The following is a 6,714-nucleotide window of genomic DNA, read 5'->3' as shown; positions in this document are numbered from 1 at the left end:
GTGGATTTACTGTAGGCTACGGAATTGCCCTCTTTTGGCGATCTAGGGTGGGCTCACACCCTAGATCGCCAAAAGAGTAAGATTCTGATCACTATTTTTTTTTTTCCCATTAAGTTCCGATGTGTGGCTTGAGGGGGGGGTCTCACTAATACAAAATTATTATGACTTGATCAGGTGCAGAGACAATGCATCCTTGTTCATATTTCACCAAAAACCATTCCCTTCCAAAGATCAAAACCAATCAGATAAACTCAAAAGTGCACTGTCGTAACATTGAAACAAACTATTTACTTTTCAATAGCTGAACACTATTCTAGCATACTTTGTTAGTATATAAATATCACTGCAAATATTGAATATCATTTTTTCTTCTTTTTGTTTGACAGTCCACAGGTCTGGCCAGTCACTACTGATGTCTACAGAAAAACAACAAAAATGATGCATGCATCACACATCTCACACACCCACTCACTATTGTGATGACAATATTCACCAGCAGGACATACGCATCCCCCTCTTTACATTAACAATCTGGGCAAAGTGAGGCTCCACTTCTATAAACTGGAGATGCATTTAGCTGCCTTTGAATACTCTGACCTGGTGGTGGTAGCCTGGCTCCTTGTGTCTGCCCACACTGACTTGCCTGGTTGGGAGCTGCCAGGGCTGCTGGTTTCATGGCTGGCGTCTGTCTGGGCCTGATCTGGGTCTGACTTGTGCTTCTTTACAAAGAAGTCTTTTCATTGTTACCTGTCCCTACACAAAATAAGACAGCCTGGTTAAACCTCAATATTGTGTTAATCTTAAACTATTTGTCTCCATTCTTGTGCTTTAACTTACTTTAAAACCAACTCCAAGCCTAGCTGCTATAAAATTAAACCAGATCATGTAGGTTAGTCAGGTGAAGTACCTTGGCTAAAGTTATACTTTTAGATCTTACTTTTTAATTATTAATTTATTTTACTAGACTACATTAAAAAAGGTCGCTTCGCAATCGCATCCCATTGCAAATGAGATCACGTATAATACATGTATGCGATCCATTTTCAAAAACAGGCTCTTACCACAACGATCACTTTATGTAAACCCACTCTGTATTGTTAAGTATAGTTAGTGTATGTTTTATGACATTTTATCCCACTTTTTATCACACAATATGCAATCCTCGTCTCGGCGATTCCGTGGTAAAGTTGAAACATAGACTATAACAGATTATAGGCACAGACTACAGCATATTGGCCTAGATTTTAAGTCAAACGTTAATTTAAATAAAGTCTATTCCATTGAGCAAATACCGACAACCAGAGAAACTGTTTATTTTAAACTGTTTTATTTTCAAGTCTTGAAAAATGTAAAGTTGAAGATAAAAAAAAATCAATCAAAGCAAAAACTTTAAAGTGTTCATAGTGCAACTTTCAATGCAACTTCTTGATGCAAAAACATAAAATAAAAAAACTTCTTGTACTCACAAGTGAACGTAGGCCTTTTTAGATTACGCGATTAAAGAAGAAAGATCTGACTTTTGGGCAGATGCGTAAGGGTGGCGCAGTGTGCAAAAAAAATGTTGTTCTGTCTCAGGCATCATCTGGACAGTTCTTTTGCGTTCACCTTCCGTAGAACAAGTCTGGACAATATTTCAAGCTTCAGGCTTGTGCGGTGACTTCTGGACACCAACCCGGCTGCAGAAAACACCCTCTCTACGCTTGCAGAGCCACTGGGGATGCTGAAGACGACGCAAGCTACTTTCACCAGACGGGGATATAGCTTGGAGTTTTCCATCCAAAACTGAATGACATTCACACTCTTCCTCAACATCTTCCTTTTTTACTTGAATTTTGCATTTATACGACCTAGGCCTATCGCCTTTCTTTTCAAAATACTTCACGAACTCCATCTTCTCCCTCGCGGGCACACGTGACTCAAAGAGACCGGGCCAGTGGCTGCGGCTTGTGCAATACATATTTTTTAAGGATTAAAAACTGTTTGCCTGCAACTGTTTTTCAATTCAAAAACATGTCAAAAATCACACTTAAATCAAATAAATGTTATTTAACAAATGTTATAACCCAACTGTTACACTTTGACTTAGTGCTATAGAATAAAATCAGACACACACGGAGAGATCGGCTTCTGTTACTTTACTTCCTGTTGCCTTGTATGGAAGAGCACCTTACAACCAACCACCGGGGAATAACGGAACGACGTGCTGACGTCATTATCAGTACATGACATCCCCTCCTTTCTTGGATTAAAACTTTACCCATTGCATTAGTAACTAATTAACACTTTTAACACCATTAAAATATCACATATCGATATCAGCATAAATCTCATCATAATAACATTCTGTTTCAGGTTACCATGACTGTATCAATCTCATGTATTATCATTTACCACAAACATTTTCAGGATAAACCTCTTTCTTTTTTCTTTCTTTTATTTTTTTAAATCATAGAATCCTTTCTGCTTCAAATATTGTGTATTTGACTTCTTTGGCTAAACACATTTAACCATTAACACATGTGTATTTGACTTCTTTGGCTAAACACATTTAACCATTAACACATGCATAGTTGAACAGCATGTTGAATTCACTTCCATTGAACATAAACACCTTTTTTTTTCTTTTTGAAAACACATTCATCACTTCATACTGAAGTCGGTGAACCTCTGCGGTGGTTTTGTTTCTCGGCGAGGCCGCTCCGTCAGTGCGGTCAGAGCTCGGCCTGTAGAAGACCCCTGTGTTTCAGGTGTGGCCCTCATTGCATGTTCCGCACGAGTCTCAGTGTCTCTCATTGTCGGTGTACTCTCGCCAGGTGATGGTGTCTGCTCTGCTGGTTTTTACACCTTAACATGTGTGGTATTTCTGGAGTACTGAGCTCCAGTGGGTGACTCAACTACAACACTGTTACCATTCTTGCTAACTACAGTGTGTGGTGTGTGACTATATGTTGTGGTGAATTTGTCAACCTTGTCCTGTTTCAAAAGGACCTCATCTCCCACCTGCACAGATGATGGTTTGGCTCCGCGCCGTTGATCTGCATACTTCGTGTACTTGCCCTTGTGCTCCGCATCGGTGTCTCGTGCCTCGATGTCGCTTCTCGGAGTGCTGATGTCTGGCAGCTTTCCCCTGAGCTTCCGGTTGAACAGGAGCTCAGCAGGGCTCCTGCCCGTGGTGGAGTGCTTGATGGACCTGTAGATGGTGACGTACCTCCGCAGCTCCTTCTGCCAGTCCAGTCCCTCTGCGTGCGCGATTCGGATCCTCTTCATTATTGATGCGTTCTGTCTTTCGACTTCCCCATTCGCCTGTGCCCATTTTGGTGTCGTCTTGATGTGTTGTATGCCGTTCTCCTGGCAGTAGTCCTGGAATTGTGATGACAGGAACTGTGGCCCACAGTCAGACCTGATAGAGACAGGCAGACCATGGCGGCTGAAGATGTTCTCCAAACTGTCAATCACTTTCTCTGCCGTGGTGGAGCGCATGATCTCGTACTCGTAGTACCGGCTATAGTAGTCTACGACTACCAGGATCAAATGTCCGGTTGGTAGGGGACCTAATAAATCTGTGGCAATGTCCTGCCAAGGCCCATCAGGGAGAGCAGTGGGTCGCAACGGCTCGGGTACGTCGGGGCGGGCCACCAGTTGGGATCCGTGGCATGCTTTGACATATTTTTCTGTTGCCCCATACATCCCCGGCCACCACACTTTCCCCCTCAAATGCTGTTTTGTCCCCACCATGCCTAAGTGTCCTTCATGACCTAAGGCTAAAGCTCTGTTGCGCAGTGCCTGTGGAAGGATGATCCGTGTCCCCCTCAGCACTAGCTGCCCGATGGTACACAGTTCATTCGAGATGCGCCCATAAGCTGCGCACTTTTCAAAATGGCCTGTCTTTATCGCTTTTCTCACCTCAGCCAGTTCTTCGTCCTCTGCGGATGCTCTCTCCACCTCTTTTGTGGTCAGTGCGCTGGGTGTTGATTGTACCGCCACGAAGCGCACGTAGTCCTCTGCTCCATGATGGTGTGTCGTGCTCTTTGTGCTCTTCCCCAGCAAACGTGACAGAGGATCTGCGATGTTGAGCTTCCCTGCGATGTGCACCACCTGAAAGTCGTAAGGCTGTAGGCGGAGCACCCAACGCTTAATCCGAGCGCATGGCTTTGACTTTGGGCTGTAAATCACTTCTAGGGCTTTATGGTCAGTCACTAGGTCGAACCTCTTCCCGTATATGTACGGATGTAGGCGTTTGCATGCCCACACCAGCGCTAGGGCCTCTCGCTCCGTTTGTGAGTACCTTGTTTCACAGTCTGTCAGGCTCCTGCTCACATAACATATGGGCACCATCACGCCCTGTTGCTGCTGAATCAAGACTGCTCCTATGCCCACCGGCCCTGCGTCTGCTATCACTTTGGTGGGGGCTTCTTTGTCAAAGTATGCCAGCGTGCCCGCCTCTGCCAGCTTCTGCTTGAGTGTTTCAAACGCTGCCTTTTGCTCTGGCCCAAAGATGAACGGTACCTCTTTCTTTGTTAGCCTCCGCAGCGGTTCTGAGACGGTCGCGAACTGGGGTATGAACCGGCTGCTGTACCCAGCCAAGCCCAGAAAGCTGCGGACCTCTGATGCATTCTCTGGCTCACGCGCCTCCATCAGCACTCTCACTCTCTCACTGGTGGGCCCTATTCCCTTCTCAGTCAGTAGGATGCCCATGAACACCAACTTGTCCATCTCGAACTGACACTTCTCACCATTCAGGGTCAAGCCGCACTTCGCCAGCCTCTCCAGCACTGCAAGTAGTCGCTGGTGGTGTGTGTCACGGTCTGGTGCATGAACGATGAAGTCGTCTGAGATGTTGGCCACTCCTTCGATGCCGGCCAGCGCCGTTGCCACCTCATGCTGGTACTGCTCACTCGCCGACGAGACCCCGAATATGAGTCTCTTGTAGCGGTACGTTCCGCTGTGTACTGCGAATGTTGTTATCGCCCTCGACTCTTCAGTGAGCTCTAGTTGATGATAGCCCCACCTCAAGTCGAGCTTGCTGAACACAGCCGACCCGTTCATGTCATGCAGCAGTTCATCAACTGTCGGGATCGGGTATCTGCCCCGGATGATTGCCCTGTTTGCCATCCTCATGTCCAGGCATAAGCGAATGTCAGTGTCCTTTGCCTTCGGCACCACCACAACAGGGTTCATCCATGGCGTTTGACCCTCCACCTTCTCGATTATGTCCATTCCAAGCAGCTCCTCGATCTTCCTATCGACTGCCTCCCGCAGGTGGAATGGTATCCGTCTCAGCGGCTGTGCTACGGGCTCCACTTTGCCGTTGATTTGCAGCCTAATTTTACCAGTGTTAAGTTTACCCACCCCGGTGAATAACTTTGGGTATTTTCCCCTCACTTCTGCCTTAACATCGGTGACTGCTGCGACATCTACACCCACCCTTAGCACGCCTAGCTGTGTAGCTGTCTCCCTGCCAAGTAGCGGTACCCCCTGACCTGCGATCACTGTGAACTCTGCTTGTGCTGTTCTTTTGCCTATCTTCACTTCGCATGTGAACACTCCCTTTACCAGTAGTGGCTGTTATGATGAATACGTGTACAATTTCCTGTCGGATTTGGCTGACTTGCATTTAATTTTGTTTTTCTTCAACCCTTCCCATGTATTTTCATCAACTATGTTGGTCGTGGCCCCTGAATCGAACAACATTACCAGGTTTACCCCACCCACATTAAATGTCAGGCTATCGGTGTTACTGCTGTCACGCACTACAAACGCAAAATCACTTTCCTGCTTTCCTACACTCTCGTCTACATATTTCACTGACCCCCTACTACCTTTAGACTTGCACATCTTGGCGTAGTGGTCCTTGCCGTTGCACTTTCTGCAGGTTTGTCCGCGAGCTGGGCATTTCTGGTCTTTCGCGAAGTGGTCGCCATGTCCGCACCTGAAGCACACTTTGCCTTTTTCTTCTCCCTCGCGCTTTCGGTGTGTGCCCCTGGCTCCTCTCCCCTTGGAGATCTGGTTCACCACCTCAGCGCCTTTGATGTCTGTGTCGTTCACCCGCATTGCCGCCATCTGTTTCTCCACCCGCTCACACTGCGCCGCGATCTCCAGAGCTTTGTCAAGAGTCAATGTCGAGCCCTCCTCAAGCAGTTTCCTCCTCACATACTCCGACGAGCATCTACTGAGCACAGTGTCTCTGAGCTGGTTAGATAAGTTACCTTCAAACGCACAGTCTTTTGCAGTCCGTCTCAAACAGGTAACGAACTGCTGCACTGTCTCCCCAGCGTTCTGTGACAGTTGGTTTGGCGCGCGAATGCATTGTTCACCTTCGGTACAAAATAGTCATTTAGCGCCTTCACAGCCTTGTCATATTCCGACGTACCTCCGGTGTCGTCCAAAGTGGAAAAAATATCCTGTACATCCGTCCCAGCTTGATGCAGGAGAAGTGCCCTTCTCCGGATCTTGGTGTTGTCGTTAGCATTTGCTCCCAAAATCAATTCTTTCCCATCAGCGAACAGTTCAAACGCCGTTAGCCACCTAGTCCAGCGAGGACCTAGCGTAGCAGGTTCTTTATTGCAATCAAACTTCGGCAGTGAAGATTTGTCCTCCATCTCGTAGACACGGACTAACTCACTTCAGATTTAACTAACCGAAGTTGATTGTTATCCTCGTCGCCAATGTTACACTTTGACTTAGTGCTATAGAATTAAATCAGACACACACGGA

Source organism: Odontesthes bonariensis, chromosome 22 (genome assembly GCF_027942865.1).
Source record: "Odontesthes bonariensis isolate fOdoBon6 chromosome 22, fOdoBon6.hap1, whole genome shotgun sequence".
Taxonomy (NCBI): Eukaryota; Metazoa; Chordata; class Actinopteri; order Atheriniformes; family Atherinopsidae; genus Odontesthes; species Odontesthes bonariensis.
This window is presented reverse-complemented; position numbering follows the sequence as displayed.